Genomic DNA, 13,388 nt, shown 5'->3' with positions numbered 1-13,388 from the left:
CACACCGTTCCATCACACACTCCCAGGGTCAGACACAGAGTGAAGCTCCCTCCGCACCGTCCCATCACACACTCCCGGGGTCAGACACAGAGTGAAGCTCCCTCCACACCGTTCCATCACACACTCCCAGGGTCAGACACAGAGTGAAGCTCCCTCCGCACCGTCCCATCACACACTCCCGGGGTCAGACACAGAGTGAATCTCCCTCCACACCGTCCCATCACACACTCCCGGGGTCAGACACAGAGTGAATCTCCCTCCACACCAACCCATCACACACTCCCGGGGTCAGACACAGTGAAGCTCCCTCTTTACTGTCCCAAAAAGACACACAATAAATACCACATTTATCTAGTGACAGCTTTAAATTGCTACAATGGACTAACTTGAACACGGAATAGTCTCGGCCCATTGTGTTGTGCTGTTAAATCCAGTTAAAGTCCAATCTGACTCTTCCCTCCAACATAGCCCAACATTTTTTTTCCACAGAAATTTCAGGGAAAATCTTTGAATAAGGCTGGTAAAAACTGTTGTTTAAGGCAGGTGCTGGATTCTCCAGGGACTATGTTCTCACTGCTGTCACCCATAGGTGTTGGTCGTGGGGCCGAATTCCCAGACATCCAATTTTTTCTGGCTCCTTGCCCAGGAGGAACTGCACCTCAAACTTGGTTCGACTGGCCCACCTTGCACTGCCTCCTCCCGGCCAACAGGGGGCCCTGCAGCCCAGCAGCGCCTCCTGTGGTGAGTGGGGGCATCATAGGGGCAGTATTCCTGTGAGTGGTTCACATGGGTGGTGAGTTAGACAACTCTGGGATCCGGCAGCAGAGAGGGTGGGGTTCCCTACCCCCACCGAGGAGCCATTGTCCCATCTCTGTAACCACACTCTCTCCGCTACACTCCTCCCTGTCCCTGTGACCCCTACGCCACTCCCTGTCTCTGTGACCCCCCTCCATCTCTGACTGCATGACCGTCTCCCCTCCCTACATCCCTCCCATTCTCCGCGACCCTCTCTGTCTCTGTGACCCTCCCTCCCCATGCCCCAGTCTGTCTCTGTGACCCTCCCTCCCCGTGCCCCTTTCCTGTCTCTGACCCTCTCCCGAATCCAAAAATCCTCCCCACCTGTTACCTCCTCCCTCCCCTATACTCCTCTCCTCTATGCCCCTCTCTGTCTTCATGAACCCCCTCCCTCCCCTACACCCCTCACGTCTCCGTGAACCCCTCCCTCCTTGTCTCCATGACCTCCTCCCTTACATCCTTCCCATCTCTGTAACCCCTCCCAAGGGCGCTGGAGGGTGTGTGGTATGCTTGCTTGCACTCTTGCAAGCACAAGACTGTGGATGTTATGTTTGGGCTGCACAGAATGTCGGTCCAGCTGTACTTGGAGTCCTGGGGGATGATTCCAGTTGCCACACTCTGGGAAGGATGGATTGAGCTGGAGAACAGAAGAAAATGTCTGGATAAGGGCTGAGTCTTATGGACAGGCGGGGAGCTTCCCCTGGAGTAACGGAGGCAGGGAGAGTGAACTGATGGAAGGAACAAGATTAAGAGAGGACCTGACTGGGTTGATGGTCAAAACCTGGTTTCCTTGGGGGTGGGGGCCTACATAAAACTGGAGGGTAGTGAGAGGACGTGAACTTGGTACCACCTAAAACCATCACGGACTGAAGCTTTCCGCATCCCGGTACATGGGGGAGTTGAGCAGCTGACTGTCTGCCCAGTGGGAGAATCGGGCCCAAATCTAACTCTAGGAGAGTTTATAAAATCATCAGGGGCACAGCCTTTTCCTCAGGGTTGGAGAATTAAGAACCAGGGGGCAGGTGTCAGGGCAACTCTTTCACCCGGGGTGGTGTGCTTGTGGAATGAGCTGCCGGAGGAAGTGGTTAAGGCAGGTACATTAACAACATCTGTTGGTTGAGCGCATGATCTTCTGGATCAATCACGAAACCATCTTTTACAACAGTTTCTTGTTTTGAATGTCATTCTGGTATGGTCGGATCCGGCGCTTTGCTGTTGGGAGATCATTTGGTTGCTTCAGCGCTCAGTAGTGTCTGAGAGGAGTCCAGGAGGTAGAGGGAACCTCTTGGGGACAAGGCTGCAGGATTGTTACGCAAGCCAACGTTGGACCCTATTTCGCTGATTATACGTTCCATCATTCACCGATTGAAGCAACGAGATGATTGAAAGATTGAGACGAGCATCTAGGTGTTCCAGCATGCTGCAACCTCTGAGAGGGTTACAGGAGGCAGAGACGGCGTGCAGGAACCTCGTGGTGGGCAAGCTGATGTTTGGTGTCATTTTGCTGATTAAAGTGATGAGGGAGATTGAAGCATTGAAGCGGGTGTAGGGGGGGGGCACCAGCCGCTTGCCTTTGGATTGGTTGCTTCCCACCAGAGGGGGAGAGCCTGCTGCTGCACCTGGGCCCGGAGATCATTGTCCAGGTTCTTTCTGCGTTTTGGATGTGGACTTTGGACTATAGATTATTTTTCAGTCTTATAGTTTCTGTATTCTGTGCTTTTTCACCTTTATTTTGTGCAGGAGAGGGGGGGATTTGAGGGCCAATGTGCCTGATCTGTTTTGTTTGTTTTTTGTGCAGGAGGGGGGTATTTGGGGGTTGATGTGCATGTTCCATTTTTGTTCATTTTTTGCGGGGAGCTAGAATTTGGGGGTTGCTTTTCTTTCCTTTTCTTTCTTGGTTTCACGGCTACCCAGAGAATTAAAGAATTTCAGAGTTGTATACTTTGATAATAAATTCACCTTAGAATATTTAATAGAACTTTGGACAGGTACATGGATAGGAAAGGATAGAGGGACATGGGCCAAAACGTACCAGATGGGACTAGCTCAGGCGGACACTTTGGTTGGCACAGACAAGTTGAGCTGAGCAACCTGGTCCCTGTTGTATGACTCAATGACAAACGAGGGGAATCCCTTACCGGGGTAAACTACGTTGCTTTGGGCAGTGGGAGGTGGAGGAGCAGGTGTGTAGAGACAGCTTAGGTAAACTTAGTACAGGTCCTTCAGCTCATGATGTTGTGCTGACCTTTTAACCTACTCCAAAGGTCAAACTGACCTTCCTTCATAGCCCTCCATTTTCCTATCATTCATCTGCCTAGCTAAGAGTCTCTTAAATGTCTCTAACATATCTGCTTCTACCACCACCACTCTCTGTGTAAAAAAAAACTTACCATTGACATCACCTCCCCCCCCCCCCATACCTTACACCAATCACCTTCAAAATGAGCCATTTCTGCCCTTCGAAGAAGTCTCCGGCTGTCCTTTCTATGTCCATTATCATCTTGTACACATCTACCAAGTTACTGCTCACCCTCCTTCACTCCAAAGAGAAAAACCCTAGCTTGTTCAACCTTTCCTCATGCTCTCTAACCCAGTCAGCATCCTGGTAAATCTCCTCTGCGCCCTCCTTAAAGGTGCCAAACCTTTAAACCAGAACTGATTTTAAGGAGTTGCAACGTTATCTCGAGGCTCTTGAGTTCGATCCCCCAGCGAATGAAGACCAACACACCATATTGTTTGTTAAGCAACCCATTCAGCTGCATGGCAAACCTTCGGGACGTGGACACCAAGGTTCCTCTGTTCCTCCACACTGCTAAGTTTCATGAGTGTCAACACCTCCGAAGATTTATCCTGGACCCAATATGTTAATACAAGAAGCCACAGCGGAGGCATTGTGAGTTTGAGAGTTTGGGGAGCTTTGGTATGTCACGAAAGACTAGCAAATTTCTACAGTTGTACAGTGGAGAGCGTTCTGACAGGCTGCATGGAGGGTCCAGTGCACAGGATTGGAAAAAGCTGCAGGAAGTTCAAGGTTAATTTTATTATCACAGTACATATATGTCTTGAGAAACTCAGTTACAGAGAAAGGTTGAATAGGTTAGGACTTTATTCCCTGGAGCGTAGAAGAATGAGGGGAGATTTGATAGAGGTATATAAAATTATGATGGGTATAGATAGAGTGAATGCAAGCAAGCTTTTTCCACTGAGGCAAGGGGAGAAAAAAACCAGAGGACGTGGGTTAAGGGTGAGAGGGGGAAAGTTTAAAAGGAACATTGGGGGGGGGGCTTCTTCACACCGAGAGTGGTGGGAGTATGGAATGAGCTGCCAGACGAGGTGGTAAATGCGGGTTCTTTTTAATATTTAAGAATAAATTGGACAGATACATGGATGGGAGGTGTATGGAGGGATATGGTCCGTGTGCAGGTCAGTGGGTCTAGGCAGAAAATGGTTCGGCACAGCCAAGAAGGGCCAAAAGGCCTGTTTCTGTGCTGTAGTTTCTATGGTTTCTATGTCACACTGAGATTAATTTCCTACAGGCATACTCAATTAATCTATAGAATAGTAACTATAACAGGGTCAATGCAGAAGACAGCAAACTGTGCAAATGGAAATATAAATAAATAACAATAAATAACGAAATGAAGAGCCTTTGAAAGTGAGTGAGAACATTTCAGTGAAGGCACAAGTGAAGTTATCCCCTCTGGTTCAAGAGCCTGATGGTTGAGGGGTAATAACGGTTCTTGAACCTGGTGCTGCAAGTCCTGAGGAACCCCAACCATCTACCTAATGGCAGCAGCGAGCAAAGAGCAGGGCCTGGGTGCCGAGGATCGTTGCTGAAGGAAGCTGCTTTTCTACGGCAATGTTTCATGTAGAGCGGCAACTCGCTCCATCAGAGGCACAGCACAGCACACCCCACCACTGGAGGGCATCGTCAAGCAGACATCATTGAGGACCACCAGCAGTTCGATAATCTCACTTCTGCTAAGACGGCAGTGTGCTTGGTCGCATCTGTCTGTCTGGATCCAAGAAATGGTGCAAATTTGTCTTAAATGTGTTTCTTGCGATCACAAGGCGTTGTTGGCCATTGGTAATACCAAATGATCGGCGAGTTTTGCACAGACCAGGCCCTCATGATGTGGCTTTGCCGATTACAGCCACCCAGGGGAGGAGGCACCAGAGACGGTCTGGCAGAGAATTTAAATTAAATTTGAATTTAAAGCTCCTAGGATCTGCCCCCTTCCCGTTACCACCATCACGGGGGAGGTACAGGAGACTGAAAACACACACTCAATATTTTTGGACCAGATTCTTTCCCCTCCACCATCAGATTTCTGGACAGTCCATGAACACTGCCGTAATAGTTTTCTCTGTTTCTGCACTTCTTGTTTATGTAAACGGGTGTCGGAGTGCAGATGTGTCTCTCCCAACAGAGGTGTAAGGTGCTCCCTCCCTCCGCTAGCCTGCAGGTCACCCTGGGGCGAGGTGTAGCACCTGCTTAGCCCCCGATCAGGGTCACGTGAAGCCATGTGAGCAGGTGGTGGACGGTCGTACGAGCAGCCGGTGCAGATCACAAGTCCTGGTGTCACTGCCACCAGGCAGACAATCTCTGAAGAGTATTGATAATGGCTGGGGTCACCCATCTTGTAAAGATAATGCACAAAAGAAGGCTTACCACTTCTGTAGAAAATTTTCCCAAGAACATTCGTCGTCATGGGAACATGATTGCCCATGTCATTTAGAAACATTGAGAAACCTACAGCACAATACAGGCCCTTCGGCCCACAAAGCTGTGCTGAACATGTCCTTACCTTAGAAATGACCTAGGGTTACCCATAGCCCTCTATCTTTCTGAGCTCTATGTACCTGTCCAGGAATCTCGTAAAAGACCCTATCGTATCCGCCTCCACCACCATCGCTGGCAGCCCTGGGAAAAAGCCTCTGACTATCCACACAATCAATGCCTCTCATCTTATACACCTCTTTCAGGTCACCTCTCGTCCTCCACCGCTCCGCAGAGAAAAGGCCGAGTTCACTCAACCTATTCTCATGAGGCATGCTCCCCAATCCAGGCAACATCCTTGTAAATCTCCTCTGCACCCTTTCTATCATTTCCACATCCTTCCTGTAGTGAGGTGACCAGAACTGAGCACAGTACTCCAAGTGGGGTATGACCAGGGTCCTACACAGCTGTAATATTACCTCTCGGCTTCTAAAGTCAGTCCCACAATTGATGAAGGCCAATGCACTGTATGCCTTCTTAACCACAGAGTCAACCTGCGCAGCTGCTTTGAGTGTCCTATGGACTCGGACCTCAAGATCCCTCTGATCCTCCACACTGCCAAGAGTCTTACCATTAATACTATATTCTGCCATCATATTTGACCTACCAAAATGAACCACCTCATACTTATCTGGGTTGAACTCCATCTGCCACTTCTCAGCCCAGTTTTGCATCCTATCAATGTCCCGCTGTAACCTCTGACAGCCCTCCACACTATCCACAAAACCTCCAACGTGTGTTATCAGCAAACTTACTAACCCATCCCTCCACTTCCTCATCCAGGTCACTTATAAATCTCACGAAGAGAAGGGATCCCAGAACAGATCCCTGAGACACACCACGGGTCACCAACCTCCATGCAGAATATGACCCGTCTACAAACACTCTTTGCCTTCTGTGGGCAAGCCAGTTTTGGATCCACAAAGCAAGGTCCCCTTGGATCCCATGCCTCCTTACTTTCTCAATAAGCCTTGCATGGGGTACCTTACCAATGCCTTGCTGATATCCATATACACTACATCTACCTTCATCAATGTGTTTAGTCACATCCTCAAAAAATTCAGTCAGGCTCGTAAGGCACGACCTGCCCTTGACAAAGCCATGCTGACTATTCCTAATCCTATTCCGGTTCCATACACACTTTTCCACTGTCACACTTGATTGGTCCTATTCTCTCACGTCTTATCCTCTTACTCTTCAGTTGCTCCTCTTACTTGTAGAATGCCTTGGGGTTTTTCCTTAATCCTGTCCGCCAAGGCCTTCTCATGGCCCCTTCTGGCTCTCCTAATTTCATTCTTAAACTCCTTCCTGTTAGCTGTATAATCTTCTAGATCTCTATCATTACCTAGTTTTTTGAACCTTTCACAAGTTCTTCTTTTCTTCTTGACTAGATTTACAACAGCCTTTGTACACCACGGTTCCTGTAACCTACCATCCTTTCCCTGTCTCATTGGAATGTACCCATGCAGAACTCCACGCAAGTATCCCTTGAACATTTGCCACATTTCTTCTGTACATTTCCCCGAGAACATCTGTTTCCAATTTATGCTTCCAAGTTCCTGCCTGATAGCCTCATAGTTTCCCTTACTCTAATTAAACGCTTTCCTAACTTGTCTGTTCCTATCCCTCTCCAATGCTATGGTAAAGGAGATAGAATTGTGATCACTATCTTCAGAATGCTCTCCCACTGAGAGACCTGACACCTGACCAGGTTCATTTCCCAATACCAGATCAAGTACAGCCTCTCCTCTTGTAGGCTTATCTACATATTGTGTCAAGAAACCTTCCTGAACACACCTAACAAACTCCACCCCATCTAAACCCATCACTCGAGAGACATCCCAATTGATATTTAGGAAATTAAAATCTCCCACCAGAACAGCCCTGTTATTATTACACCTTTTCAGAATCTGCCTCCCTATCTGCTCCTCGATGTCCCTGTTACTATTGGGTGTCTATAAAAAACACACAGTAGAGTTATTGACCCCTTCCTGTTCCTAACTTCCACCCACAGAGACCCTGTAGACAACCCCTCCATGTCTTCCACCTTTTCTACAGCCGTGACACTATCTCTGATCAGCAGTGCCACGTCCCACCTCTCTTGCCTCCCTCCCTGTCCTTTCTGAAACAACTGAAGCCTGGCACTCTAAGTAACCATTCCTGCCCCTGAGCCATCCAAGTCTCTGTAATGGCCACAACATCATAGCTCCAAGTACTGATCCACACTCTAAGCTCATCTGCTTTGTTCATAAAACTCCTTGCATTAAAATAGACACCTCAAACCAACCGTCTGAGCACATCCCTTCTCTATCACCTACCTATCCTCCCTCTCACATTGTCTCTAAGCTTTCTCTATTTGTGAGTCAACTGCCCCTTCCTCCATCTCTTCAGTTCGGTTCCCACCCCCCAGCAATTCTAGTTTAAACTCTTCCCAGTAGCCTTAGCAAATCTCCCCGCCAGGATATTGGTCTCCCTGAGATTCAAGTGCAACCTGTCCTTTTTGTTAGGTCACTCCTGCCCCAAAAGAGGTCCCAACGATCCTGAAATCTGAATCCCTACACCCTGCTCCAATCTCTCAGCCACGCATTCATCCTCAACCTCATTCTATTCCTATACTCACTGTCATATGGCACAGGCAGTAATCCCGAGATTACTACCTTTGAGGTCCTGCTCCTCAACTTCCTTCCTAACTCCCTGTAGTCTGGTTTCAGGACCTTCTCCCTTTTCCTACCTATGTTGTTGGTACCGATATGTACCACGACCTCTGGCTGTTCTCCTTCCCACTGAGGGATATCGTGGACGTGATCAGAAACATCCTGGGCTCTGGCATCTGGGAGGCAAACTATCATCCATGTTTCTTTCCTGCGTCCACAGAATCGCCTGTCTGACCCCCTAACTATAGAGTCCCCTCTCACTGCTGCCACCCTCTTCCTTTCCCTACCTGTCTGAGGCACGGTCACTGTTGCTTCCCCGAGGTAGGCCGTCCCCCCAACAGTACTCAAACATGTGTACCTATTGTTAAGGGGGACAGCCACAGGGGTACTCTCTGGTATCTGACTCCTGTCCTTCCCTCTCCTGACCGTTACCCACTTCTCTGTCTCCGGAGCCTCGGTGTGACTACCTCCTCTCTATCACCTCCTCACTCTCCGTGACCAGACAAAGTTCATTGAGCTGCATCTCCAGTTCCCTAACGTGGTCTCCAAGGAGCTGCAGCTCGATGCACCTGGTGCAGGTGTGGCCGTCCGGGAGGCTGGGAGTCTCCCGGGCCTCCCACATCTGATGCCGAGCACAGAAAGCCAGCCTCACACACAGACTTTCTGTCTGTATTCTACACAGGTAACCTACCTCGCCTCGACCCGTTATTGCCAGAGCCCCACTGAGCCAAAGCCTTCCTACTCTGTCTCCCTCTATTCCTGCACCCGCTCTATAAAGCTGTCTCCTTTTAAACTCTTCTCACTGTTCTCACTGGCTGACGTCCACGTGCTTGTGCAGTCGTGCCCCGATCAATCCGCTGAAGAAACAACGCAGAACATAATGATGACGAAAGGGACAGAGACAGAGAAGCACCTCCCATCCATGTACCTATCCAAATTACTCTTCAATGTTGAAATCCACCACTTGCGCTAGCAGCTCGTTCCACATTCTCACCACCCTCAGGTTTCCCTTAAATATTTCACCTTTCACCCTTAACCCATGACATCTAGTTCTAGTGTCTCCCACCTTCAGTGGAAAAAACCTGCTTGCGTTTACCCCTCATAATTTTGTCTACCTCTGTGAAATCTCCCCTCATTCTCCTGCGCTTCAGGGATTAAAGTTCTGACCTTTCCCTAGAGCTCAAGTACCCGGCACATCCTTGTAAATTTTCTCTGCACTCTTTTCAATCTTATTGACATCTTTCCTGTAGGTAGGTGACTAAAACTGAACACAATATTCCAAATTAGGCCTCACCAATGTCTTTTACAATTTCAACATAACATCCCATCTCCTGTACTCAATGTTTTGATTGACGAAGGCAATGTGTCGAAAGCTCTCTGTACGACCCTGTCTACCTGTGACACCACTTCCCTTTGAATACAATTATGGACTTGTATTCCCAGATCCCTTTGTTCTCCAGCTCGCTGCCCTGCTGCTCAACATGTAGGACCTGTTTTGTCCTCTCAAAGTACAACACCTCACACTCGTCTGCATTAGATTCCATCTGGTCCAGATCCTGTTGCAAGCTTTGATAAGCCTTCCTCACTCTCCACCACACTCCCAACCTTGGTGTCATCCACGATTTGCTGATCCAGTTAACCACATTATCATCCAGATCATTGCTATAGATGACAAACAACAATGGGCCAAGCACCGATCCCTGTGGCATTCCACTAGTCACAGGCCTCCGGTCAGAGAGACAACCGTCTACGACCACTCTCTGGTTTACTAAGCCAATGTCTAATCCAATTTACTATCTCATCCTGAATGCTGAGCGACTGAACCTTCTCGACCAACCTCCCTTCCAGGACTATGTCAAACATCTTGTAAAGTCCACGTAGACAACATCGACTGCCTTGTCTTCATCAACTTTCCTGGTAATCTCCTTGAAAAACCCTGTAAGATTGGTTAGACACGGTCTGCCACACACAAACCCATGTTGACTATCCCTAATCAGTCCCTGCCTATCCAAATACTTATAAATCCAGTCCCTTAGCATACATAGAACATATAGAACATGGAATAGTACAGCACAGTACAGGCCCTTTGGCCCACAATGTTGTGCCGACCCTCAAACCCTGCCTCCCATATAAGCCCCCACTTTAGATTCCTCCATATACCAGTCTAGTAGTCTCTTAAACTTCACTAGTGTATCTGCCTCCACCACTGACTCAGGCAGTGCATTCCACGCACCAACCACTCTCTGAGTAAAAAACCTTCCTCTAATATCCCCCTTGAACTTCCCACCCCTTACCTTAAAGCCATGTCCTCTTGTATTGAGCAGTGGTGCCCTGGGGAAGAGGCACTGGCTATCCACTCTATCTATTCCTCTTATTATCTTGTACACCTCTATCATGTCTCCTCTCATCCTCCTTCTCTCCAAAGAGTAAAGCCCTAGCTCCCTTAATCTCTGATCATAATGCATACTCTCTAAACCAGGCAGCATCCTGGTAAATCTCCTCTTACCCTTTCCAATGCGTCTACATCCTTCCTATATTACTTTCTCCATAGAAAGGCTCACTGGCCTAGAATTCCCTGTCTTATTCTTAGAGCCTTCCTTATACAACAGAACAATGTTAGCTGTCCTCCAATCCTCCAGCACCTCACCCTCGGTCAAGATCTGTTAGGGCCCCTGCAATTTCTGCCCTTACCTCCTACAGGGCCTGAAGGAACATCTTGTCAGGCCCTGGGGATTTATCCACCCTAATTCACTTTGAGACAGCAAACACCTCCTCCTCTGTAGTCAGTGTATGGTCTATGACCTCGTTGCTGCCTTACCTCACATCCATCTCCCACAGATCCAAAAAATATATTTCATTTCGGCTCCATGCATAGATGAACACTCTGATCAAGAGGACCAATTTTCTCCCTTGCAATTCTTTGCTCTGAACATTTCTGTAGGATTCTCCTTCATCTAGTCAGCGAGGGCAACCTAATGTCTTCTTTTAGCCATCCCAATTCCCTTCTTAAGTGTCCTCTTGCATTTCTCATACTCAATACCTGCGATGTACCCCCTTTTTTCTTAACCATGGCCTCATTATCTCTTGAAAACCTGTTATTCTGGTCTTTTATTCTGACAGACACACACAAGCTTTGTACTCTCAAAATTGTACCTTTGAAGGCCACCCACTTACCAAGTAGATCTTTGCCAGAAGTCAGTCTGTCCCAATCCACACTTGTCGTATTCTTTCTGATATCATCAAAATTGGCCTTTTCCAACTTAGAATCTCAACCTGAGGAGCAGATGTATCTTTCTCCACAATTATATTGAAACTAATGGCATTATGATCACTAGATACGAAGTATTTCCCTACTCAAACTTCTGTCACCTGCCCTGTCTCATTCCCTAATAAGAGATTGACTATTGTACCCTCTCTAGTTGGGTTCTTTCTATACAGTATCTTTGGAAACAGATCCTTAATATCTCTATTTTTTCCTTTCAGGGTTCTTTTGAAGACCCTGACATGGAGTTACACACTGACTTCTGTTCTTTGCAGGAATGGGACCCGTTCTCGGGGTCTCACGACTGGCTGCTATTTGATATACCAAGGACATGGCCTAGAATACTAGCGCGCCTTCAGGGTTCCGGGGTTTCGTGACTCCAGAGGCGGGCGGATTCGAGGTTGGCGCCACTGCAGGAAACTGGTGTGTTGTGGGAGACGGAAGATCGAAAGCAGCGCGCTGGCTGTGTGCCCAGAGACCCGTGTTCTTTGGGCACAGAGCTCGGAAGAAGTGACGTAACAGACTTTTAACAACATAAATCAGCGAGTTGTTTTGTTGTGCCTCCCCCTCGCTGTGAAATGGGGACACCTATTTTTACCTGATTAGGGAGAGAGAGAGCCTGTGGTATGTCGAATACCAGGTGAGTGGGTAGTCTTTGGGGTACTGCAAGTCTGTGTTTTTGCTGCACGCTTGAGTGCTCGGTGGGGGGGGGGCGCCAATGCTTTTCTTTTGCTGGTGGGGAGGGGGATCATTGCTTTGCTGCTGCTAATGGAATGAGCTCGGGGGCTTTGTGGTTCTAACACTTAAATGTCATTCATTCTTTCAGGCACTCCAGGTTGTTGTGGATTGTTGCGAAGAAACAATCCACAACAACCCGGAGTGCCTGAAGAAAAAGAATTTCAGGATGTATATTGTATACATTTCTCTGACATTAAATGTACCTTTGAAACCTTGATGAAGGAAACTTTCCTGAACACGTCCCATCTAGTTCCTTTCCATGCCCTGAGCTCATCTGCCTTTCTGTCAATACTCTTGCAGCAAAATATACACCACTCAGAATATTAGTCCCACCATACTCAACTTTCTGATTCCTGTCTTTATATGTAGGCTTAATAACATGTCTCCACAACCACTGGCACTATCTGCAATGGCACTCTGGTTCCCATCCTCCTTCAACTCTACATTAAACTCCCCCTATGCAGCACCAGCAAACCTTCCCACTGGGATATGAGTCCCCCTTGGAAATCCAAGCAACACACACACATAAAATGCTGGAGGAACTCAGCAGGCCAAGCAGCATCTATAGAAAAGAGTAAACAGTCGATGTTTTAGGCTGAGGCCTTTCAGCAGGACTGGAGGGAAAAAAAGATGAGAAATCAGAGTAAGAAGGTGGGGAAGGGGAGAAAGAAATACCAGACGATAGCTGAAACCGGGAAGAGAGGAGGGAGTGAAGTAAAGAGCTGGGAAGACAATTAGTGAAAGAGATAAAGGGTTGGAGAAGGGGAAACCTGACAGTAGAGGACAGAGCAATGGAAGAAGGAAAGAGGGGAGGAGCACCATAGGGAGGTGATGGGCAGGTAGGGAGATGAGGTGAGAGGGAAATGGGAATGGGGAATGGTGTATGTGTGTGTGGGGGTGCCTTTACTGGGAGTTCAAGAAATCAATGTTCATGCCATCAGATTGGAGGCTACCCAGATGGAATGCATGTAAGGTATTGCTCCTTTAACCTGAATGTGGCCTCATCACAGCAGCAGGGGAGGCCATGGATTGACATATTGGAATGGGAATGGTAAGTGGAATTAAAATGGGTGGCCACTGGGAGATCCTGCCTTTTCTGGTGGATGGAGCATCAGTGATCAGCCAAGTAGTTTCCCAATCTCACTGATACACAGGAGGC

This window comes from Mobula hypostoma, chromosome 28, assembly GCF_963921235.1.
Source record: "Mobula hypostoma chromosome 28, sMobHyp1.1, whole genome shotgun sequence".
Lineage (NCBI taxonomy): Eukaryota > Metazoa > Chordata > Chondrichthyes > Myliobatiformes > Myliobatidae > Mobula > Mobula hypostoma.
This window is presented reverse-complemented; position numbering follows the sequence as displayed.